Source organism: Ornithorhynchus anatinus, chromosome 17 (assembly GCF_004115215.2).
Source record: "Ornithorhynchus anatinus isolate Pmale09 chromosome 17, mOrnAna1.pri.v4, whole genome shotgun sequence".
Classification (NCBI taxonomy): Eukaryota; Metazoa; Chordata; class Mammalia; order Monotremata; family Ornithorhynchidae; genus Ornithorhynchus; species Ornithorhynchus anatinus.
This window is the reverse complement of record NC_041744.1, coordinates 32244285-32270432: the sequence shown is the minus strand read 5'-3', so window position 1 is coordinate 32270432 and position 26148 is coordinate 32244285. Positions and strand designations below refer to the sequence as shown.

The window sequence follows — 26148 nt, the reverse complement described above, 5'->3', positions numbered from 1 at the left end:
CAACAGGACTATAAACATTAATGCTGTAAGACCAAGTGGAACAGACTTGTCTAATGCAAGATCACGCCTCAAACACACTTGGAATGTTAGCTACTCAGGGGAGGCAGGATGTGATGGTCATTAGAACTGCAGAGAGGAGAGCTGGAGGTCCAGCTTAAAGAACCCAAATGAAAATAGACTTTGCTGAGAAGGTGAAAGACAAAGCAATGAAGAAGATTGCTCTACCTTTTTTTTAAATGCTATTTGTTAAGCACTTACTAGGTGTCAGGCACTGTACAATGCACTGGGGTAATTACAAGCTAATCAGGTTGGACATAGTCCAGGTCCCACTTGGGGCTCACAGTCTCAATCCCCATTTTACAGAGGAGGTAACTGAGGCCCAGAGATGTGAAGTGACTTGCCCAAGGTCAGACAGCAGACAAGTGCCAGAGCTGAGTTTTGAACCCAGCTCCTTCTGACTTCCAGGCCCATGGTCTATCCACTAGGCCTCACTGCTTTTCTGCTATTCAGGAACAGCTGTTGCCCCAGAGCTGCAAGGGACACACCCTGTAAAAATTGAGCATTCAGGAATGCTCATGTTGAAGCGCTCTTGCTCTGACAGAACACACACACATGGCCTCAATCGTTTCTTCTGGCACCACCCTGCCTCCTTTCTGGACAGCGACGTGTTGTCAGGAGAATATTCCTTAATTTCCCCAACTTAGTTCTACCTGAATTGTTGAGTGAAAACACACAGTAAGACCTGTTCCCACAAATATTCAAGCACCCAAGCATCCCAAGGCAGAAGCTGAAATATGTCTGCAATTTTACAACGGAAAGAGCATGGGCCTGGGATCAAAGGACCTGTGTTCGAATCCCAGCTCTGTCACTTGCCCAGTGAGTGACCTTGGGCAAGTAACAACTTCTCAAGCCTGTTTGTTCCTCAGTACAGTGCCTGTCCTCTCTTCTCCTTAGACTGTGAGCCCCATGTGGGACAGGGACTGTGTCCAACTTATCTTCTATGCATTCCAGCTGTTAATACAGTGCTTGGCACACAGTAAGCACTTAAATACCACAAATATTATTAACATTAATATATATTATTAGTACAGTGTTCTGCACACAGTAAGTGTTCAATAAATGCAATTGAGTGATTCCTCCATTTCTGGATCCCTTTATGGTGGGAGGCTATGTCACAAGCCAGAATGCCCTGAGAAAGAACCTTAACAGGCACTGACATATGGATGAGAAATTGGAACATGCTGCCCAATTATTAGCGGCAATAACGGCTACTGCGAACTTGGTACAAAGGCCCCCAAGTGGTTGCAAGTAGTTTAGAACAGTAGACCAGCCAGAAACTAGTGGACTCCAATGGTCATCTCAACTAATTGATTTAGCTGGATTGCATCTGTCAGAAAGAGCCTCCCGTCACCCAGAGGTAAGAAACTTATCTACCTCATGCATTAAGAAATGTTGTTGGTTGTCAAACATTTATCCTAACAAGGTGCCTGTGGACAGGCAAAGTTCTGTCTGGACAGGATTGCTGAGGTCAGACACTCATCCACAGATACACTCATTCCTTTACAGGAGAAAATTTTCATTAGTGTTAACTTGGACACCCTTGAAGGAGTCCACAAGGGTTTGGTGTTCCAAAGGGAAGAGGTTAAAGAATATTCTGGAGCTGCCTGACCTGAGAGAATTCACTTATGTAAGGCCACCAACCCAGACCACAATATATCTTTTATTACTGAAGATTTAGTTAAGGAGGTTAGTTTAGCAGCTTTGCTTACCTGCCTTTGAGAAGAGCCAGTCTGCCAGAGGCAATCTGTCTCAATGCTCTTCTGTCAAACGGAAAGATAGGGTGGGGATGTGGTTGCAGAAGTTGGAGAAGTCTGCCCTCCACGATTTCTTAAACTGTATGTGGAACTCTGGTCCCAACTCCAGGATCAGGATACCTCGTCTCTTACAGAAACTAAAATAAAACATTACAAAAAAAAAAAAAGGCAGATGAGTGACTTGTCTTTCCAACAAAAGTTTACAGCCCCATTTAAAAATTGATTTTTTTTAGTAAGTAAAACAAATCATAAAATCACTGTTGCTGCTGGACCAAATCAAGTGTTTCCTAGTCCCTCAGACCGCACAGTACAAAGAACGGCCAAAATAATAAAAAAAAAATTAAAAATGGCACTTTTACCTTGTCTTGGAATCCACTGGATTCAACCCTAATACATTGTTAAGGGTAAGGTTAAGTCTACTTCAAGAGGTCTTCCCTGATTAAGCCTTCTTTTCCCAGGGTCCCTCTCACTTCTACATCACCTATGCACTTGGATCTGTGTCCTTTGGGCATTTGGTATTCGCCCACTCTCAGTCCCACAGCACTATAGATATGTTCATATCTATAAATAATGTGTTATAAACTATTTATATAAATGACTGTCTCCCTCTCTAGACTGTAAGTTCATTGTGGGCATGGAACATGTCCGCTAATTCTGTTGTATTCTCCCAACCACTTAGTACACTGCTCTGCACATATAGTAAGCACTCAATAAAAGCACTCAATACCACTGATTAATTCTATACCAAGAAAAGTTGCAAAGGAAAGTCGAAATTGCTCTTATAAAAGCTGCATGATCTGCACATTTGTCTAAAAACCTACCCAAGAAAGCTTCTTTCTTTCTGAAGTTTAAGGGGAAGGGGCAGGGGGAATAAAAGTAGAAAATCATCTTTGAGAGAATATAAAAGTACTGCTTCAGAGCCGTTCCCAAGAACATGAGGACTGCAATCTTGATAAATCTCATGTTGTCACATTTCACAGTACATCCACAAAGTTTCTTCCTTTCTATCTGTATAGACACGTGCTGTCAGGAGAATGTTTCCTAATTCCCCAGTGGCATTCTATCCTAAACTATAGCTTTGGCAAGCACAGTGAGATTTTGCCCGGTGTGATCTTTCATTCAACAGAATAAATGTGTCAAAGTAAAACCCATCACTTCTCAATTCTTGTCCTGTAAGATACCCGAATTGAGTTTCCTTGAGGCTGAGTTACTGGAATGGGCCTCAAGCTCTGAGGTCAGCAAAAGGAGGTAGAGGCATTGGACTGATGGAAATAACGATCAATCCTGCCCAGATGGTGGTTGGCCAACTCCTCACCCACATTCCAGCCCTTCCCTGGGAAGAAGGGAGCAGATCTAGTCAGAAGAAAACAGAGCAGGATAAAGTTGTCCAAGCATCTACATGGGTCAAAGACCCCATCTACCCTGACCCCAGTGGGCCAAATCAGGCCCAGCTGGTGGCTTGGACATATCTGCTCTTACAGTTTCCCCCTTCAGCTCGCTTTGGGTCTGAGGGGGCCGCACTGCTTCCACCCAGGCTATTCTGGAAGATGCTGCAGGAGCTCCGAGTCCCAGCAGTCGTTCCTGACTACCACATGCAGATGTGAAATCACCACACAAGCAGTACCAACTGGGAGGGAGGCCCTCCCAATCCCAATCCTCGAGCCCATTTTTGGTTCCTCGAGGATTTGTTCCAGAACCAGAACCAGAATCATAAGGTCGGGGACACAGGAATTCAAACCTTTTGGGGGTCTCTAATGACAAGAAAACAGACAACAAAGGATTGTGGGGTGACATAGGCAGCTCAGTCCCTCTCCAGCCTTCATCCCTATTGGAAATTGTCACATTGTCACATTGGAAAGTGCCTGGCAGACCAGGGCACTGTGGGCAATCAGGGAGGAAAGCCAGAAGGGGGAAACACCTCTCCCCCTGAAGCCTTGCAAGAGAGGCGGAGATGTAGAAGTCCTGGCTGCAGCTGGAAAGGGGAGGTCTTGGCAATTCCTTAGGGACCCATGCTAAAAACATGCCCAAGCTACCGCCTGTTAAACCCCCTCAGCCTAGCAGGTGCAGGGAGTGGGGGAGAGAAGTGCTTTTGGCTCTTCACAGTTATAGTCCAGAAATCCCCCAGAAATCTCCAAGCCCCTTAGCTCTCTTCTTCCGAGCCTCCAGAGACTGCTCATGGGGCAAAAAAGAAAGAGAAACTGATGATGCAAAAACTGGAGTTATGTCAACACAGCCATCCAATGGGGGAAAAGTAGGAATGAAAGACCACTTGTCTAGTGTCCTACATTGAAAAAGGATGTGTTATTTATACACCAGCAGGAGGGACTTAGGGGCACTAATAACTGTGTTTTAACAACCGTTACTTGGGGCAGGATTTAGAAAAGGCAGAAATGTTTATGGAGAGTCCTAAAAGGGGTCCAGTTTCCTTCATTCCATTTCCCAGGCTGAGTTGTTGTCTTCCTCAAAGAAGGTAGTTCATAATACCCCACTGTTATGGATAAAAGGAGAAACAAGAGAAAGTTCCCAGGGACTGCCCTAGCTAGGCCTTCATGTTAAATGACAAAGCTGGGAAGATCTACTATGCTACGTCCAACATGAAAGGGACTGCTAAGTGAGGCTGATTGAATACCTGTTCTCCCTCCCCTTTGGACTATGAACCCCATATGGGACAGAGAATGTGTCTGACCAGATGATCTTACATCTACCCCAATGTTTAGTACACTGTGTGGTACATAATAAGCACTTAAATATCACTAATAATAAGTCTCTGTGAAGTTTGGACAGGCTTTATTACCAAATTTTAAAACAGTCACCAAATGGATAGTCAGAGAGTTTTTCTATTTCCATGGCTGATATTACAATCTCCTTATAAAAGCAAACTCACCCAATCTTCCCCATCTACTCACCAGACTGTAAATTCCTCAAGGGTCTAGGCAACGTGCCTTCTACTTTTACCACAGAATGCCAAGTGCTCATTCAATGCCCCGCACGCAGTAGGCGGCTCACAAATCCCTACAACTGATCGATCGTTCCAGCTTCTGGAGAAAGGCCCTAGCGGCAAGTACCTCCTGGAGGTTTTAAGTGTCTCACTGATACCATCTCTGGCTTCCACCACCGCTTCAACCAACTCCCCGACCAAGGTAGGTAAGCAGCATCGCTCAGAAGAGTGGCCCAGTTTGGACAGTAATGCTCATCCTGGATGGGAAGGGAAGGGTAGATTAAGTGCGTCAGGGCTGGGTCTCTCAACGCTCTCCCGCCGCTCTGTCCTTCACCTGTGCCTTACTCACTCATTCACTCATTCAATCATTTATTTCACCAAGAACCTACCCATTCTCCACTCTGTCACTGAATGGGACCCTTAAGCTAGAACGTGCGTACATGCAAACATTCACACAGTCACTTCCTTTCGCCTCCCATCCCACCTTAGTGTGTGTACTTTTTTCAAAACAAAGACAAATTAATTGGCCAGCAGAACAGCCAGATGCATTGCAAATACAGTACAGCCACACATCAGTTACAATGTCAGGAAGGAAGAAGTTTCCCACAGCAATCTCCGTTCTCTGGCAATGCCTACAGCTAAGGTGCTTTGATGGAAGACACGGAATTGCATTTACACACATATATACCCAGAATTCTGAACCATCAGATCAAATTTCAGTTGTTTGGGAAACTGTCATTTTCTCACTTCCTGGAAGCTGGGCACATCAATGGGATATTGAATAATGTGAGGTTATCTTAGTAAAAATGTGACAATCATATTGTTCACTGAGCCCCATATAATACATTTCCCTATACAAGAAGCAACATGGCCTAGTGGAAAGAGCCCAAGTCTGGGAGTCAGAGGAGCTGGGTTCTAAGCCTGGCTCTGCCATTTGCCAACTATGTGACCTTGGGAAACTCACTTAAACTCTATTTCAGTTTCAACATCTGTAAAACAGGAATTAAATACTTGTTCTCCCTCATGTGGGACAGGGCCTATGCCTCATCTGATTATTTTTTACCTACCTCAGTGCTTAGTAGAAGGCTTGGCACAGGGTAAATGCTTAATACCACAAATACTATTATTATAAAGAAAGCTTTTGACTTTTTAATGGTATTTGTTAAGGGCTTACAAAAAATTGGGATGGATAGAAGCTAATCAGGTTGAACACAGTTCATGATAATGAAAGATTTTGACTTTTTAATAGTATTTGTTCAGGACCTACAAAGAGTTGGGAGAGATACATGCTAATCAGGTTGAACACAGTTCGTATCCAACATGGGGCTCACAGTCTTAATCCCCATTTTACAGATGATGTAACTGAGGCACAGAGAAGTTAACTGACTTGCCCAAGGTCACTTAGCAAACAACTAGCGAATCCAGGATTAGAACCCAGGTCTTTCTGACTCCCAGGCCAGTGCTCTATCCACTAAGCCATGCTGCTTATCACTGATTGGTTGGAGAAAAGTCTATAGTCCTGTAAAATTCTTTCTAGCCACGTAAAGGCCAATTCAGCCAACTTCGGGATACACATGGCCACTGTTAACACATATGAGTGCATAGTAAATCCTCAAACATACTTCAGTCAAACATTTTCACCTCCTCTCTCATCAAAGCCTTTGACAGAATTTTATATAGATACAACCAAATTTGAGTAGTTTCCAGTTTTACTGCCTTTCTTTCCTTCTGTCCAACTTCCATTAGAAGAAAGCAGGCTCTGAGCAAGATGAGGACTGTATTTGAACTGATAAATTCATGCTTGCCTGGAGATAATTCTACAGTTGTAAACTGAATGCAGTGCACAACATTTTATCTGCTTTGTATATATTCTCCAAGCACTAAAACTGCTGTATATACACTAGGGGCTCAACACAGTACAAAATGGTACTCTTTGATAAAATGATAGCCTCAATATCTGACATTCTAAAACTGTAAAATGTCTGCACATAATATGACTACTTATAGGCATAGGCTTCCCCACCCTGACAAAAAATGCCCACTGTAAACCTACCACTAAGCTTAATGGAGGATTTTCTTAGAAACCAATCTTGATTTTCATTTAAATAGTACATACTGCTTTCTGCTGCTAAAAATGAAAAATTTTAGGAAGTTAAGTTCAAATAAAGAGAGGTTTCAATGAAAAGAGTTACCAGGGAGTGTGATCCTGATAATAAAACAACAACAACAAAGAATGGAGTTAGTAGGGGGATGAGCAGAAAGAAAGAGAGAGAGAGCTAGGGAGAGAAAGAATGGAAAAGAGGCAAGGGAAGGCTTTCTTCCTAGTAATTAGTTATCAAGCAGCTGGAATTAAAACAATGTTACCAAGAACACTGTTTTTATACAAAGTCTTTATATAAACAGGGCAAAGTTCTATTTTGAGATCCTCTGTTCCAGGAAGCTAATTTAGGCCTCCTTTGGCAGCCAGCCATATATGTATATATATATATGTATGTGTGTGTGTGTGTGTATAGATTATATAGAGGGAGATAGATATAGATATATGGACATATATCTCTATATGGATATCTATATAGATATATGTCCATATATCTATTTCTATCTATATATATTTATAAAAATATCTACATAGATATAAGTATATCTATACATTCAGCCTTTGCCAACAGGAGAGACAAAAACCATGCTACTGCTACGGTCCTGGCAGTGGTGAGAGAATTCTTGTGGGGCCCACAACTGCCCAGAGGCAAGCAGCCAGGTCCAGCAGAGAGTTGCAGTCAGCAGCCCCCCATAATCCCTAGAGGATACTGGCTGGCACCCACCTCCGCCAGCTCCAGAGAAGGGTAGCTCACTGGGGCCGTGCTAGACAGCCACAGTGAGAACATGGGAAGGTGGCAGGGGCAGCATAAGCAGTGAATACACCCAGATAATCATGGCCAACTCTGCCCACCCCCACACACACACACACATACACACACCCTCACTACATGTCGCCTGACAGTATGTATATCTGCATGGTGTATGCATATCTTCTGGCCGCATGAGTGCTTATTCCTTCTCACTCCCTTTCCTGACTCTCTGCCTTCCCTCAATTATCTGCCCCCATTTCCTGGATTCCTATTTGGACTCAAGAAAATCTAACTATGATGTTCAATCATGGAATCACAAATTTTATATGTATGCATATTTTCAGGGGGCTGGAGGGGAAGGACATAGAAAGAAGCTGGAAAATGCATCACTGGCTAGCAGTGTTGCCTAGTGGAAAAAGCCCGGGCCTGGGAATCAGAGGTCCTGGGCTCTAATCCCAGCTCTGCCACTTGCTTGCTGTGTGACCTTGGTCAAGTCACTTAAATTCTTTGTGCCTTGGTTCCTCAACTATAAAATGGGGATTCAATATCTGTTTTCCCTCCAACTTAGACTGTGTACCCCATGTGGGACAGGGACCGTATCCAACCTGAATAACTTGTAGCTACCCCAGAGCTTAGAACAGTGCTTGATACACAGTAAGTGCAAAATAATAATAATAATAATAGCAGGAAGGTAAGGTTAATGTCTCACAAAACGGAATATGATTTTCCTCTTCCCAGAAGCAGCTCTGCTTGTTGACATTCCTTTAATAAAGTAGAATGCAGAATGACTTTAACACTGCTTCTAGCAGCTAAAGCATTTGAGGTGCCCACTTTACAACATGCACAAGTACAGAATAAAATAGTGACCGGTTTCCCTTTCCACATGAAGCTTACAGTATAACACGAGAAAGAGACAAAGAAATATTTACAACTGAAAGGGTCAAAAGTAAATAAAGACAGTGTACAGAGGTAAGTGAAAGCAGAGGTGCTAAAATTTATCAGTGCTAAAAGGAATAATAATAATAATAATAATGATGTCGGATAATCTTTCCTTTGTAGTTTTGTGGTGAGAGGGTGGGGTTCAAACCTAATGTACAGTTATACAGAGAGTTCGTATGATTAAATTAAAATGTTTTTAGGGTGGGACTTCTAAGCTTTAAGAGTTGAAAGACTTTATGAGCTATTAGTGCACTGTAGTTTAAAAAGAAAAACTCACTTTATTGGTTTTTTTTTTAAAAAAATGAGCCTCATCTAAGGAAGCCATGCAGTCGAACAAGCGTGGGAGGATGCACAAGTTAAGTATGGGCTCCAGAACAGGATTCCTTGCTGTGGGTACTGCTGCTTCCCTCACCTCCCCATGTCCCAAGGTTACCAGGGCTCTTTAAACGTGCCATGAACTCTCTGGGTACTCAGTACCAGGGTAAGAGATGATGGCTCTATCACCCAATACTTTTGCGGCACTCTATTTTCCCTTTTATTATGGTATTTACTAAGCACTTACTACATACCAAGAAGTATGCTTAGTGTTGGGGTAAGCACACGATAATCAGGTTGGACATGGTGCCCGACCCCAGTAAGGCTCAGAGATTTTATCCCCATTTTACAGTGGATGAAACAAACCCAGAAAGGTTAAGGGACTTTCCCAAGGTCACCCAGCGGGCCATGGCAGAGCTGGGGTTGCAGTCTGAATCTACCAAGTCTGAGCCCCACGCTCCTTCCACTAATGACAGGGCCTTTCTTGAACTTACTCTATGATTTGTGTACACGTTGTCATACACAAATAGTCACAACTTCATTCATTCATTCATTCAATAGTATTTACTGAGCGCTTACTATGTGCAGAGCACTGTACTAAGCGCTTGGAATGAACAAGTCGGCAACAGATAGAGACGGTCCCTGCCGTTTGACAGGCTTACAGTCTAATCGGGGGAGACGGACAGACAAGAACAATGGCAATAAATAGAGTCAAGGGGAAGAACATCTCGTAAAAACAATGGCAACTAAATAGAATCAAGGCGATGTACATTTCATTAACAAAATAAATAGGGTAATGAAAATATATACAGTTGAGCGGACGAGTACAGTGCTGAGGGGATGGGAAGGGAGGGGGGAGGAGCAGAGGGAAATGGGGGGAAAAGAGGGTTAAGCTGAGGAGAGGTGAAGGGGCGGTGGTAGAGAGAGTAGAGGGAGAAGGGGAGCTCAGTCTGGGAAGGCCTCTTGGAGGAGGTGAGTTTTAAGTACGGTTTTGAAGAGGGGAAGAGAATCAGTTTGGCGGAGGTGAGGAGGGAGAGCGTTCCAGGACCGCAAGAGGACGTGGCCTGGGGGTCGACGGCGGGATAGGCGACACCGAGGGACAGTGAGGAGGCGGGCGGCGGAGGAGCGGAGCGTGTGGGGTAGGTGGTAGAAAGAGAGAAGGGAGAAGAGGTAGGAAGGGGCAAGGTGACATAGAGCCTTGAAGCCTAGAGTGAGGAGCAGAGGTTGATAGGCAACCACTGGAGGTGTTTAAGAAGGGGAGTGACGTGTCCAGATCCTTTCTGCAGGAAGATGAGCCGGGCAGCGGAGTGAAGAATAGACTGGAGTGGGGCGAGAGAGGAGGAAGGGAGGTCAGAGAGAAGGCTGACACAGTAGTCCAGCCGGGATATAACAAGAGCCCGTAGCAGTAAGGTAGCCGTTTGGGTGGAGAGGAAAGGGCGGATCTTGGCGATATTGTAAAGGTGAAACCGGCAGGTCTTGGTAACGGATAGGATGTGTGGGGTGAACGAGAGAGACGAGTCAAGGATGACACCGAGATCGCGGGCCCGAGAGACAGGAAGGATGGTCGTGCCATCCACGGTGATAGGGAAGTCTGGGAGAGGACCGGGTTTGGGAGGGAAGATGAGGAGCTCAGTCTTGCTCATGTTAAGTTTTAGGTGGCGGGCCAACATCTAGGTGGAGACATCCTGGAGGCAGGAGGAGATGCGAGCCTGAAGGGACGGGGAGAGGACAGGGGCGGAGATGTAGATCTGCGTGTCATCTGCGTAGAGATGGTAGTCAAAGCCGTGAGAGCGAATGAGTTCACCAAGGGAGTGAGTGTAAATGGAGAACAGAAGAGGGCCAAGAACTGACCCTTGAGGAACTCCAACAGTTAAAGGATGGGAGGGGGAGGAGGCGCCAGTGAAGGAGACTGAGAATGACCGGCCAGAGAGATAGGAGGAGAACCAGGAGAGGACAGAGTCCGTGAAGCCAAGGTGAGATAAGGTATGGAGGAGGAGGGGATGGTCGACAGTGTCAAAGGCAGCAGAGAGGTCAAGGTGGATTAGAATGGAGTAGGAGCCATTGGATTTGGCAAGAAGGAGGTCATGGGTGACCTTAGAGAGAGCAGTCTCGGTAGAGTGGAGGGGACGGAAGCCAGATTGGAGGGGGTCCAGGAGAGAATGGGAGTTAAGGAATTCTAAGCAGCGATTGTAGAGGACTCGTTCTAGGATTTTGGAAATGAAGGGTAGTAGGGAGATAGGGTGATAACTGGAGGGGGAAGTGAGGTCAAGAGTGGGTTTTTTTAGGATGGGGGAGACGTGGGCATGTTTGAAGGCAGAGGGGAAGGAGCTTCAAGGGGATACATTTCTGTTCTAGTCTTTTCTCCTCTCATATTTCTAAACCACATATAATTTTTCGAACGCACCAGGTTAACGCTACCTAATAGACCTTCTGAAGCCTGCAGGAATTATTTTTCTCCTTGCTTTAGGCGAACTGATCATATTTCAATCAATCGTATTTATTGAGCACTTACTGTGTGCAGAGCACTGAACTAAGTGCTTGGGACAGTACAATGTAGCAAAGATGGTAGACATGTTCCCTGCCTACCACTTGCTTACAACCTACAGGGCCACACCTTTTCACTTCAAGTCAGTACCTCCCCTCCCTTATTTTCAACAATTTCCACAGGTAAAAATGAGTCAGGAGATGCTGGATCAAAATTTTTTCCTCAGGGAACAGTGGGGAGCTCTTGAATGACACTCATATGAGTTATTTTAGGAGGAAAGGTAAACTCTCTCCTTAAAGTCAATGAAACTTGCTTTCCACTGGTCTGACCTGTTTCTGGGGACTGCCCTGTGTTAAACTGGGGGAAGGGAATGTGAACTTGGGGGAGGAACCGAGAGAAAAGGACAAAAACTAGATAAGGTTGAAGCAGCATGGCCTAGTGGAAAGAGCACGGACCTGGGAGTCAGAAGATCTGGAGTTCTAATCCCAGTTCTGCCAAGGGCTTGCTGTGTGTCCTTGGGCAAGTCACTTCACTTCTTTGCCTCAGTTTCCTCCTCCGTAAAATGGGGATTCAATATCTGCTCTCCCTCCAACTTAGACCGTGAGCCTCAAATGGGGACAGGGACTGTGTCCTACCTGAATAACTTGTATCTAGCCCACTGCTTAAACGAGTACTTGAAACATACTTGAAACACAGTAAGCGCTTAATAATTATAATAATAGAACACCCTTAACCAACCATTCATCGTATGCTGTTGGTCACACTGGGAAAGGAACAGGTAAAAAAATTCTGTTGCCAAAGTGTACATTCAAAGAGCTTAATACAGTGCTCTACACACCATCAGCACTCAAAAAATATGACTGAATGAATGAATGAATAAAAAGAGCAAGGCTGGTTCCCTGCTACACCTCACCTCTAATTAAAAACAATTTAAGAATACGTCAGGTTGACACTATGATAACCCAACTAGAAACTCCAGGTACTACAAAAAGATGCAACAGGGTTAGGAACAATCTTTTTGAGTTCATGGATTGGGCCATCAGTCCCACAGTGGCTTCTTTGGTGGCACATATTCAAAGTCACTATCACTAACTGGAGAAACAGTGTGTTATGATCCACAGGGGTAAAAAGTTGTCTTTTAGGTTGCAAAGATGTTGCTGTTGGTGGGGATATTGTGTGTGGGTGACTGTAAGCTGTAGACTGTAAATTCATTATAAGCAGAGAACGTGTCTGCTAATTCTGTTGTAGTATATTCTCCTAAGCGCTTAGAATAGTGCTCTGCACATAATAATCACCAATAAACACCATTGATTGTGAATGTGACAGAGATAGAGTGTGTTTGGGACTAAAGATACTGGCTGAAATCATATAATACATGATTATGCTATATGTAATACATTTATGTCTGTCTCCCCTGTTAAGAGTGTAAGCCCTCTGTGGGAAGGAAATGTGTCTCTTGCTTCTTTTGTATTTTCCAAGTGTTGAGTACACTGCATTGCATATAGTGGGTACATCTAGCACTACTATTACTACCAAAGCTTTTTTTGTGCTGTTGCACTGCGGTCTACCATGTTTCCAAATGCTAAAACTTTCATTAGTTTAGAATCCATTAAATATCTACAGTGTGCATGTCATGTCACTAGGCACTATGATCATTTCTTTCACTCAAACCTGCAGACATGGGTAATACTCATAGTAGCAATATCTTTGACTCCAAGTATGACAAACTCTCCCTATCTCCCTCCAAACACAATACTTACCTTCTACAGAGATCTAAAAATTGCTGACTTCTAGATCTAAGTCTGATAGCAAGGTTAAAGTTCCTCAGGAATGTTTGCTCCTGGTCACTAGGGAGGGGATGTGCAAACAACTCTACAATGATAAGCAGGGCAGGGAGCCTTTTTCAGAAACATCCTCCCACCATTCATCTTGTCTTAGCCTAAGGATTTCTTTCCTGCTGCTGCTGAAATGAAGTGGGCATCTACTGTTATGTTTAACATCCCCCTCCTCAATCATGGAAGAACTGTGCTAGACCTCGGAAAAATCCCTGTAGATTTTATAACCCGAGAGGTAACTATTTTATACAAAATCCTACTGAATCTCCAGTGGATGGGACTCAGATCTTCAGAACCAAAAACTGCGCAGAAGAGTGATACTAGACCTAGTGGTCTGTGCAGCACTACTCACAGCCTCTCGTTCCTCTCAGTCATGTTCCCGCAGGGGCTGGAGGTCAGTGAGCGAATAGATGGACAGTGATGCAGCACATCATGTCCAAAGCAGAACTCTTTATCTTCCCACCTGTCCTCCTTCTGTCTTTTCTATCACAGTAGACAATACCACCATCCTCCCTATCTCACAAGTCCCATAACCTTGGTATCATCTTCAACTCCTCTCTCTCTCCTCTGACTCATGAATTCCATCTGCCACCAAATCCTGTCAGTTCTACCTTCAAAACGTTACTAAAACCATGCTTCCCTCTCTAGCCAAATTGCTACATCTATCCAAGCACTTCTCCTACCCTGCCTTTACTGTTGTAAACTCCTTGCTGACCTCCAGTTCATACTTCCCTCTGTAGCCCAAATCACTTTTCTAAAACAAGGTTCAGTCCACATCTCACTCAAGAGCCTCCAGTGGTTTCTCAGCCACTTCCGCATCAAACAGAAACTCCTTACTACCAGCTTTAAAGCACTTTATTAGCTCTCCTCCTACTACCTTATTTTACTTATCTCCTATTACAGCCCAGACTGTGCATTTCACTCCTCTAGCACCAGCTTGATCACTGTACCTTGATCTGACCTGGAACGCCCTCCATCTTCCTATCTGACAATTACTTTCCCCACTTTCAAAGTCTTATTAGGATCACATCTCCTCTTAGAGGCCTTTCCTGATTAAGCCCTCTTTTCCCCAACTCCCTCTCCCTTCTGTCATCAATGCACTTAGCTCTGTACCCTTTAAGGAATTATTATTCACCCCACCTTCAGCCCCACAGCACTTGGGCACATATCCTTAATTTATTCATATTGTCGGTCTCCCGCTCCAGCCCGTAAACTCATTGTGGGCAAGGAATATGTCTACAGACTCTGTTGTAATGGACTTTCTCAAGCCCTTAGTGTAATGCTTTGCACACAGTATGAACTCAATAAATACCATTCATTGATGGATTGCAAAGCACCTTCAACCTAGTTTTCCATGCAGAATCCACCGGCACATAAATGACATAAAAGGTCAACATTGAGCTATTTTTCAGGATTCCTCTGTGGGGCTGGTCCACCTCACAGAAGGTGAGGTCACTCTTCCATCAGAAATCAACACCTTGGGATAGCAGAGCCCCTGAAGGCTCAAGTAGTACTCGAACCCAGGTCTTCTGATTGCCAGAGTGATGCTCTTTCCAGTGGACTTTGATGCTACTGATGCCTGTCTACTTGTTTTGTTGTTTGTCTCCCCCTTCTAGACTGTGAGCCCATTGTTGGGTAGGGATCGTCTCTATCTGTTGCCAAACTGTACTTTCCAAGCACTTACTACAGTGCTCTGCAAACAGTAAGTGCTCAATAAATAAAATTGAATGAATGAATGGACTTTGCAGGGCTGCAAAAGCACTATAAAAAGTTCTGGGGAAAAGAACAAGGACAATACCTCGGGCACAAATCTTAGTCCACAAGGGGATTACAATTTAAACAGGAGGAAAGGAAACCACGAGCCACCCAAAGAGAGGAATGGCATAATTCCGAGCCTAAGCGTAGGAATCAATCAACTGTATTTATTGAGTGCTTACTATGTGCAGAGTACTGTACTAACTGCTTGGGAGAGTACAATACAACAGAATTAGCAGACACATTCCCTGCCCATACAAGCTTATGGTCTAGAGCGGGAGACAGACATTAAAATCCATAAATAATTTATAACATATATAGAATAGGAATAGCTTGCAATGGTAGCTCTTTAAAAGCATTAGCTTGGTTTTTTTATGGCACTTGTTAAGCACTTACTATGTACCAGATACTGTACAGAGCACTGGGGTAGTAAATACTAATCAGGATGGACACAGCCCATGTCTCAAAGTTTTAATCCTCATTTTACAGATGAGGTAACTGAGGCATATATTAAGTGACCTGCCCAAGGTCACATGGCAGACAAGTGGTAGAGCTGGTATTAGAACCCAGGTCTTTCTGACTCCCAGGCTCATGCTCTAACCACTAGACCACATTGCTTCTCTTAGGATGGGTAACGACACTGCAGACCTGCCCTCAAGACCTTAGATCTAAGTGAAAAATGGCAATTCCAAATAGGATCTGTTTTCAAGGTGAATATATCTTGTTTAAATGAATGAACTGATAAAAGCATCCTTTTCACCTGGCTACTCAATAAATCACTTTCTTGTTTTGGATGAGGGTCAGGTTAGATCAAGTAATCAGTTAATTTGGCATCTGACTGGGACATACGTTCTAGACTGTTTCCTGTTTTAGGAGTCAGAGTAGCCGTTATTTTACAAGCATTTTCTTGAGTATTAATTGGCATGACGTAGCTTGTTTGGAAACCTAAATTGGAACAAATTATGAGGCAAATCTACGTTAGCCATGTGAATGGATTCAGCTAGATTCTAGACCTAATCTTCTGGTCAAATGCTTCAATAATCAGCTAATTGTACTAACCCAAATGTAATTCATCTTCCAATTCCCAAATACAAAGAGGTTTCAAATTTGCTAGATGAATTAGCTCGAAAAACAAGAAAAACGTCTATGTCTGGAACTGTTTTCAACACCCTGAGGACAGAAAACTGTGCCTTTCAGGGCAGGATGCTCCCCTACTTTGCAACACAGAATGGGTCTTGGAATAAATTAACAAAAGCATTTTAGTCAGAGTAGAACTTCTCAAAGGGGCAAGCCTCTCCGGTGGCTGTCTGAACATGTCCAGAGTGAACACCCTTAAGGTGAACTTGATGCAAACAAGGTAACACTGAGATCTAACCTTGTATAAGTATAAAGTCAATGAAAGGAACTTTACAATGATTCAGAAGGAACAGATTGGGAAGGGAAGAGGATATGTAGCATGGAAATTCTTTGCATGAAGGTCTTGCAAAAACTCAATTAAATTATATGTTGTGGGCAGGGAATGTGATGATTGTTATAGTGTACTCTCCCAAGTGCTTAGTACAGCACTCTGCACACAGTAAGCGCTCCATAAATACAACTGACTGAGTCTTGCTATCTGGAGGTTTGTTTCTGAAAAGACTCTCTGTATAGAGATTTGCTGTGGCTCCAAATAAACACTCAGCCTGGATTTACTGATTATCATAAAGCACGCCCCCAAAACCTAGGTAGTCAAAACCTCCCAGCTATCTCAGGCAAAAGAGGGCCAGTAATAGCTGGGAAGTTTGCTATTGTAAACCCAGTCTCAAAGGCAGCACTCTTTCAAGCAGGGTGGGCTTGCCATCCCTCTCCCCCCCACAAAGTCGGTTCGTGTCGGGGTGTCAGGGACGCTGGTTGGGACTCCCCTACCTCACCTCGCTTCTCGCCTCGATCTGGCCTGTCTCGCCTCCAACCCCTGGCCCACGTCCTGCCTCTGGCCCGGAACAACCTTCCTCAAATCCGACAATTATTCATTCATTCCTCAAATCCTCCTCAAATCCGACAATTATTCATTCATTCAATAGTATTTATTGAGCGCTTACTATGTGCAGAGCACCTTACTAAGCGCTTGGAATGTACAATTCAGCAACAGATAGAGACAATCCCTGCCCACTGACGGGCTTACAGTCTAAACGGGGGGAGAGAGACAGCAATTACTCTCCTCTCCTTCAAAGGCCTATTGAGGGCACGTCCTTCCCAGACTAAGGCCGACCTTTCCTCTTCTCCCACTCCCTTCCACTTCGCTGTGACTTGCTCCCTTTGCTCTCCCTCCAGCCCCAGCCCCTCAGCTCATACATGCACGGTCTGCAATTTTATTTATTTGTATTGATGTCTGTCTCTCCCCTCCTAGACTGGGAGCTCGTTGTAGACAGGGAATGTCACTGTTTATTGTTGTATTGTACTTTCCCAAGCACTTACTACAGTACTCTGCACACCATAAGCGCTTAATAAATATGACTGAATGAATGAATGACCCAACATCCACTGCCGTTTGCCGCAGTCGTTCCCCAGCTCCATTTAGGTGGGACTCTGCCCAGCTCCTGCTGGCCCAACCTCTGCCTCTGCAAGATGGCAGAGGACTCACATCCGGGCATTTGAGGCCAGAGCCTGCCAGGGAGGTGGGTTGTTTCAGGGAATCTCACACTCATTGCTGGAAATCTCTCTGGACTGCTGTCAGCTGGACCTAACACGCAATCTCCAGGTCTTGAGTGCATTAATATGTGGCCTCAGTTACCTCAGTTTAACTCAGGTGGAGTGAAAGGGTTGGGACTTAAGTAGGGCCGCTACAGGCTTTAAGCAAGATAAGCATCCACCTTAGGGTGTCACACAGCAGAGGCCACACACTCACATATATTCCAAAATGACCTTGGCTTGAGATACCCAAATGGCACCTGTACCAGAGACCTTATGAAACCTTGATTTTATTTAGTTGCCATTGTTTTTTGAGATGTTCTTCCCCTTGACTCTATTTATTGCCATTGTTCTTGTCTGTCCGTCTCCCCCGATTAGACTGTAAGCCCGTCAAACGGCAGGGACTGTCTCTATCTGTTGCCGACTTGTTCATCCCAAGCGCTTAGTACAGTGCTCTGCACATAGTAAGCGCTCAATAAATACTATTGAATGAAATCGAGCCTGCTTTCTACTCCCTCAACAAACTCTCCCCGCCACCACACTGCTCCCCCAAATAACAGACCTTTCAAAAATGGTTTGATTTTTCTTTAAGCACCAGGATCACCATTCCTACCCAAGCTTCCACTTCCCCTGAGCCCCCATATCTATTTCTCTGTGCTTGAGGGCAGCGGGGATCCAGGGTCAGCAGTCGCCACCCTGCAGAATGGAAGGCAGATGGCCCAGTCGGTCGGGAACGGCTCTTCCCACGGGGCCCCCCAAAGCGGACCTAGGCACCTGACAAACCTGGACTCCTCGCCAGCCCAGCAAGAACAGAGCAGGCAGCAAAGGAGGGGAAATGGCAGATACACAGGTCTTGGTCAAGGCCAGGGGCTGAGAGAATATGAGCCTGGCAGGAGCCTGGCAGCGACGGTTCTTGGCCCGGGGCCAGCTGGGGGACAGGCTCACAGTCAGGGTGTGAGCCAGACCACTTGCGAGAGTGACCGTTATCTTGGGAGGTTCATTTTCCAATGAAGTGACGTTCTGGCTGTGATTCTGTGTGTTGGGAGAGTGTCAATCTAGTCCTAAGCATCAACCTAACATTAGCAGTGCCCACACCATGAAGACTGAACAAGCTTGGGCTCAATTTTTGCCCCATCCTCAACCCTCCCCAAAAAATCCAACTGCAGGTTGAACTAGGACATTTACAACTTCTCCTCCACCTCCTTCTCATTTCCTCCTCTGACTCCTAGTCCTGCCCTTCTCCCTGCCAGCTTGGGGGAACATTTCAGGTCAGTCTCCAGAGTTGACAAGACCAGAGAAGTTCCTGCGCCCTTTAGTCCCCCTTCATGCTCTTGGCAGCATCACGTCACATCTGAGCTGACCGGGAGCAATCTCATGCTGGGGCTTCCTATCTTCACAACCTTACTTGACCATTTGCCAAAATGACAAGTTATTCAGCCCCTTTCATCAGTTAGCCCCCAGAATCCAAGAAACTTCCTTTCACCCAGTCTGTCTAGATTTCAGTCCTCTCATAAGAGGAAACACTTCTGAAACTTGAATTGCCCCAATTGTGCCAAAAATACTCTGATTTGATATCCTACTCAAATCAGTGATGATAAACCTCTCAAAGTCAAGATTGGAGGCTATGTAAACACTTTCCCATGTAATTCATAAATCCATGTCGCCTGAACTACACATGGAAGCTATTTCACTTTCAAACCTCAGCTTTGAAAAGCAGCGTTTAATCTTTCATAAGTAATTGGCCTGAGAAACATCTCCCGTCCCAGCCTTGCCCCCCACCTCTCAATGAGACATGATGGAACCCTTGATGACATATGCTCGGAAAGCCTGTCTAGGCAGAATGTGGATTTTCTGAATTTGAAAATTATGCAGCTGGAACATTCCTCTCCAAGTGGGGATGGGTGCTTTCTGGGGAAAAAAGGGGAGAGGGCTCTTCTCCACACCCCTACTACTCTGTCTGCTCCCAAGAAAGACTGGGAATACCAGGAAGATCATGGTGGGCCAGTGCGGATCACGTCTGGCTCTGAGCAGCTCTCCAGTTACTCCAAACAAGTAACCTCTCAGAGCCGTGCAGCGGACTGAAATCAAGGTGCTTCCATACCTCAAACCTCTTCCCCTACCTCTCCACTCTCTTACCAGGATTTCCTGATAAGAATTGCAACATGAGGCTGACTCTGCCAGTAGTGAGGGTTTTCCTTACACTCACAAGATGGGGCAAGGCAGACAGAGAGCACGGTCTGTGAATTCATTGCAAGTTCACTCTTCCATCCCATCACTTGGTCATCCCTCTCCCATTTTGTCTTTGAAGACAGCCCGGGGGGCAAAATCCACAGGGTGGCCACCACTCAGTTATCAGGACCCCCGAGCATCAGGGCAGGGAAGTGGGAAAAAGAATGAGGCCAGAGTGAGACCCTTAGTCCTGATCAATTTGTGCAGCGGTGAGTGAGTCTGTGCCCCTCAGGAAGAGTAAGAACAATTGGACTCAGGATCATTCAAAGCAGGAGGGAGAAGCTATCTGCTTCCCCCTATAACTGAAACCCCACAGTAAATTTCCTTCCTCCTTGTTCTACTTAACCTGTTTGCTTCAACACATTTAGACAGAAAAAGAAAACAGTGCAAGAAAAACAAACTGAACAGTCTAGAAACCGTTGGAAGAACCAGACATTTTTGCATCCGAGCCAATCTTTACTCCTTTGGAAAGCTTGGTCCTTATTTCATGGTTTTAGGTCTGTATCTTCCCAAAGTGGAGTCATAATGTACAGTACAATCAATTCTCAATTTAAGCCTGGTAATGGAACAGTGTGAACCTGAATAATGGAAAGTCAAAGAAAATCACATTCCTCCTGCTACAACAGGAGGGAGAAAAACAGGCTTCACTTTCTTCTCCTCATATTTCCTTTGGCAGAGGTCCTACAGGCAAAAAAAATGGCCAACAGCAAGGTCATACAATAGAGAGAAGGTGAAGAAAGAAAGAGATCTGGTCTTGTTTGGATAACCACCGCTTAACAAGCAAGTGTGAACTAGACAGTACCTCAGGGGACTCTTTTTTGGCTTAGGCAAAGGAATCTGTCTGTCGCGGCCAACCTGGTTCTGCATCAGTTTTTCCTCCAGACACTGGCTCTAGAACATCTATGTATCAGGAAATAAATGCGGCAGTTCGGGCCACTCCCTCATCCTGTGGCTTGGAGGTAACACCCAGATGATGCTATTGGAGGACTGTTGGTACAAGGCCATGCCCAAAGCGTTGTCCCAGAGCAGAAACGCTACACCACGACTTCAGTGGTCTCCTGACGTCCAAAGCTATGGACCTTTAGGACCTTTACAAGGCTGGGGAGGGTGCGGAGGGTTTGTAACAAAGGACAGTTGACTTGGAGCAGTAGAGACAGATGATTCTCACCTCCAAAATCTATACCCTTACTTGTAGACTGTGTTACTGTTATTTCATGCCTTCCTTAAGGTTGCCTTTATTTGTCTATTCCTACCTAGTCTGTGAAGTCCATGTGGGATGGTGACTGTCTGATTTCTAGACTGTAAACTCGTTGTTGGGCAGGGATTGTCTCTGTGGCCAAATTGTACTTTCTAAGTGCTTCATACAGTGCTCTGCACACAGTAAGTGCTCGATAAATATGGCTGAATTGAATGAATCTGCTTTGTTAATATCCACCCCTGCACAGTTCTTGGCACAAAGCAGAGCTTAATAAACATCACAGCTAACTATGGACTCTGGCTATCACTAAGCTTTGCTGATGGAAGTCCAACTGTTCAGCCATCGGCATAATTGGTCAGAGGTGGTATGTTGACAGTACACCAAAAATGGTCAAAACAAAAATTGTGTATATTAAAAAGAAAAAGAACATGGTGTCCATGTCTGCTAGCAATATCATACATGCCTAAATAATAAATAAGGATCTGAGAAACGGGTTTATGAAAGGCATAAGCCTTTGCTCAGGCTTTGTGGAAAGAGCATGGGGGTGGGAGTCAGAGAATCTGAGTTCTAATTCTAGCTCTGCCACTTGCCTGCTGTGTGTGACCTTGGGTAAATCACTGAAACTTTCTGAGCCTCAGGTCCCTCTCCTGTGAAATAGGAATTCAATACCTGTTCTCTCTACCACTCAGATTGGGAGCCTCGTGTGAGACAAGGACTGTAGGCAACCTGACTGTCTCATATCTACCCCAGCACTTAGTACAGGGCTTGTGGCCGATAGTAAGTGCTTAATAAATGCTATTATCATTATGTGGCCCTGGGGATAAGGACCACCATTTTGCATCCTTCTGAAATATTTCTGGTCCCTGTCAATCAATGGTATTTACTGATCTCTCACTATGTGCAGGGCACTGTACTAAGCTCTGGGGTGAGCACAACAGAATTAGCAGATGCCTATAAGGAGCTTCCCCATCTCTTGTTCACCTTAACATCTCCATTTCTTGCCTTCCAGCACAGTCCCCATCTGAGCAGCTCTTTGTCAAGCATCTCCATGTGCATGGAGCTGACCTGAACTCTATACAAAGCAATCCAGCATTATTCTTACTATATTTTACAAGGCAGAGGGCAAAGGAAGGTTTTCGTAAGATGAAAAATGTCTTTGACTCAACAAGCCTGGTTTTGGGCCTGTCCTTTAGACTGGATTTACATAGGGTCACAGCCCCATCCAAAATGCTAATGATGGACTGATGGACCCTCGGAAGGTCCATTAAACTTCCCTCTCTAGTGCACCTTTTCCAAAGCACGTATTTATTCTGGAAGTTTCAGTTGGGCTTTCACCCACTGAGGCAAAAGCAAGGGTAGAGTCTCAAAGTTTAAAACAGAGGTGACAGCTAATGGGACGCCAGCCTTTCCAAACATCCAACCTCGCTCTCACACAGTATACATATAAAATGATGCTTTGTGAACTAATAATTTGAAAATGAACTGATGGAGAACAGTATGTTTCAGGGCAAGGATGCCAGTACAACTAGCCTAAGGCCACCTCTTCCTGTCAGAGGAAAAAAAACCAAAACAAAACAATCGGCTTTATCTCTTCTTCCCAGGGCACTATCAGAACAATCCTCCCTAACCTTGTCCATAAAAATCAGCCTCCAAAGAAGTCGTTTTGCAAACAGCTTTCAGTTTAGCCACCTGGCCGCTGTTTGACTTTTCACGTGCTGGCATTCATTCATAGTTACTGAGCACTTACTGTGTGCTGAGCTCTGTACTAAGCGCTTGGGAAAGTACAACAGAGCAGTAACGCCTATATTCACAATTCACAACGCCCCTGATGCGTTTCCAAGGTTCTCCCTTGAAAAATTCCTTATTAGTTTGCCCCCGGCACACGGGTCTGGAAGGAAAGGGTGGGAAAACAATAATAATGATGATGGCATCCCAGCTCTGCTACTTGTCAGCTGTGCGACTGAGGTCAAGGCACTTAACTTCTCTGTGCCTCAGTTCCCTCATCTGTAAAATGGGGATTAAGACTGTCAGCCCCATGTGGAACAATCTGATCACCTTGTATCTCCCCCTGTGCTTAGAACAGTGATTTGCACATAGTATATGCTTAACACATACCACCATTATTATTACCTCTACCCCGTTCTTGGTCGCCCCTGCCTCGCTCCGAATCTGTAAAATGGGGATGAAGACTGTGAGCCCCACGTGGGACAACCTGATCACCTATCTCCTCCCAGCGCTTAGCACATAGTAAACGCTTAACAAATACCACCACTATTCTTATTCTTGGTCGCCCCTCCCTCGCTCCGAATCTGTAAAATGGGGATGAAGACTGTAAGCCCCAGGTGGGACAACCTGATCACCTATCTCCCCCAGCGCTTAGCACATTGTAAGCGCTTAACAAATACCACAATCATTATTATTATTATGACTATCCCGTTCTTGATCGCCCCTCCCTCGCTCCGAATCTGTAAAATGGAGATAATAACTGTATTTGTTAAGCGCTTACTATGTGCAAAGCACTGTTCTAAGCGCTGGGAAATATATGAGATGAAGACTGTGAGCCGAAGCGGCGGAGGAGCTGGGGCTGCAAAGTCACCGCCCCCCAGTGCCCCCCGCCCCACCATCGTCCCCCGCCCATCGCCGCCTACCGGGGCCCCGGGCGGGGCAGGAGGGGAGGAGTCCCGGGCCAGGACCGGCCGGCGGCTGAGCTGGTCCAGGGGGTCGGGGGTCTTCAGGGGCTCGGCGGGTCCTGAGTGCGGGGGTCCGGGCAGCGGGCGGGGCCGGGGGGCGACGGCCGGGGGGCCATGGCTCGCCGAGGTCCCGGGGGCCCGGTCCGGTCCGGGGGGTCCGGTGGAGGGGAGGAGGGAGGGTCCGGTCCTCGCGACGGGCGCCAGCGGTTGCGGCCCCCAAAGCGTCGGGCGAAGCTGGCGTCCGGACCCACAATGGGCCGGCGGGGAGGAGGATGAGGATGGGGCGAGATCTTGTCGGGGCCCGCGGCACTGCGGAAGGAAAATCCCAGGGCGGGGGAGGGGGCGGGGCGGGGCCTCCGGGGCGCCGCACTTGGGGCGGAGTGTTGTGCATGAGTGGTCCCGCCTCCGTCCTCCCCCCCGCCAGGACCGGCCCGCTGACCTACAGCGCGCTCGCCTCTCTCCCTCTCCCCCTGGACTCTATAATAATAATAATGTTGGTATTTGTTAAGCGCTTACTATGTGCAGAGCACTGTTCTAAGCGCTGGGGTAGACACAAGTGAATCCGGTTGTCCCACGTGGGGCTCACAGGATTAAGACTGTGATGAGGTAACTGAGGCACAGAGAAGTTGTGACTTGCCCACATATAATGATGATGATGGTGTTTGTGAGGCGCTTCCTATGTGCCAAGCACTGTTCTAAGCGCTGGGAGAGATGCACGGTCTGATGATCGTCCCACGTGGGGCACGCATCTTTCAATCCCCGTTTTTCCAGATGAGGTAACTGAGGCACAGAGAGTGAAGTGACTTGCCCAAGGTCACAGAGCAGACAAGTGGCGGGGCCGGGATTAGAACCCACGACCTCCGACTCCCAAGCCCGGCCTCTTTCTACCGAGCCACGCCACGTCTTCAATAATAATGTTGGTATTGGTTCAGCCCTTGCTATGTGCAGCGCACTGTTCTAAGCGCTGGGGGAGATACGGGGTCATCTGGTGGTCCCACGTGAGGCTCACAGTCTTCATCCCCATTTTGTAGATGAGGTCGCTGAGGCCCAGAGAGGTGAAGTGACTCACCCACAGTCACCCACAGTGGCGGAGTTGGCATTCGGACCCATGACCTCTGACTCCCAGGTCCGGGCTCTTGCCACTGAGTCAGAGGTCATGGGTTCGAATTCCGACTCCACCACTTGTCAGCTGTTTGACTGTGGGCAAGTCACTTAACTTCTCTGTGGTTCAGTTACCTCATCTGTAAAATGAGGATTAACTGTGAGCCTCACCTGGGACAACTTGATTACCCTCTATCTACCCCAGCGCTTAGAACAGTGCTCTGCACCTAGTAAGCACTTAAATACCAACATTATTATTATTACTTTCCAAGCACTCAGTACAGTGCTCCGCACACCGGAGGCACACCATCGAGGCAGTATGGTTCAGTGGGTAGAGCCCGGGCTTTGGGAGTCCGAAGTCCTGGGGTCTCATCCCCGGTCCGCCGCTTGGCAGCTGGGTGACTTGGGGCCAGTCGCTTCACTTCTCTGGGCCTCAGTGATCTCGTCTGGAAAATGGGGATGGAGACTAGGAGCCCCACTTGGGACAACCTGATCACCTTATATTCTCTCCACCCGAGCGCTTAGAACAGTACTTGGCACTTAGTAAGCACTTCACAAATACCATCATCATCATTATTATAAGCTCAGAAGCAGTCTGCTTCGGTGGAAAGAGCACAGGCTTGGGACTCAGAGGTCATGGGTTCTAATCCTGACTCCACCGCTTGTCAGCTGGGTGACTTTTGGGCAAATCAGTTAACTTCTCTGGTCCTCAGTGACCTCATCTGTAATTATTATTATTATTATAAGCTCAGAAGGAGCCTGCTTTGGTGGAAAGAGCTTGGGAGTCACAGGTTGTGGGTTCGAATCCTAGATCCGCCACTTGTCTGCAGTGTGACTCTGGGCAACTCAACTTCTTTGTGCCGCAGTTACCTCATCTGGAAAACAGGGGTGAAGACTCTGAACCCCACATGAGACAACCCCATTATCTTGTATGTACCCCAGTGCTTAGAACAGTGATTGGCACATAGAAAGCACTTAACAAATACGATCATTATTTTTATTATTAATAAATATAATTGAAGGAATGAAAGGAAACCCTCCACAGGAAGACTGGGGGAGGGGGGTCTTTCGTCCCTTTTCCAGCTCTTTTCACCCCTCCCAGGCACTGACATCATCCCAGGTTATCTCTCTGGTCCCTTAGGATTTCAGGGAGGGATGACCGCTTTTAATTCTGACAGGGTAACTTTCTTTTTTCGTGTGTGTTTTTAACTTCTCCAGGAGCACAGTCCTGGGCTGGCCATCCCACCAGGATGGCTCGTAGAGCTGGTTGGGACTCAAACATCCCCTGTTGTTTGCCACAGCACTGCTCAGACAGTGTTTGGCACATAGTAAG

The 26148-nt window shown here is 45.9% G+C and overlaps 1 protein-coding gene across 2 annotated transcripts in view; it reads right to left on the bottom strand.

Annotated features, from left to right (window-relative positions):
• Positions 1 to 26148, bottom strand: part of ST3GAL6 (ST3 beta-galactoside alpha-2,3-sialyltransferase 6) — a 112857-nt gene that overhangs the window by 31083 nt on the left and 55626 nt on the right. Inside the window, exons 1-2 of one of the 2 annotated variants that reach the window (XM_029082474.2) lie at positions 23673 to 23789; positions 1770 to 1951 (exon numbers count right to left, since the gene is read on the bottom strand). The gene's annotated coding sequence lies outside the window, so the exon portion shown is untranslated. Of the gene's footprint in view, positions 1 to 1769; positions 1952 to 23672; positions 23790 to 26148 lie in introns of those variants that run through there. The other variant, XM_029082475.2, reaches the window with a different exon arrangement.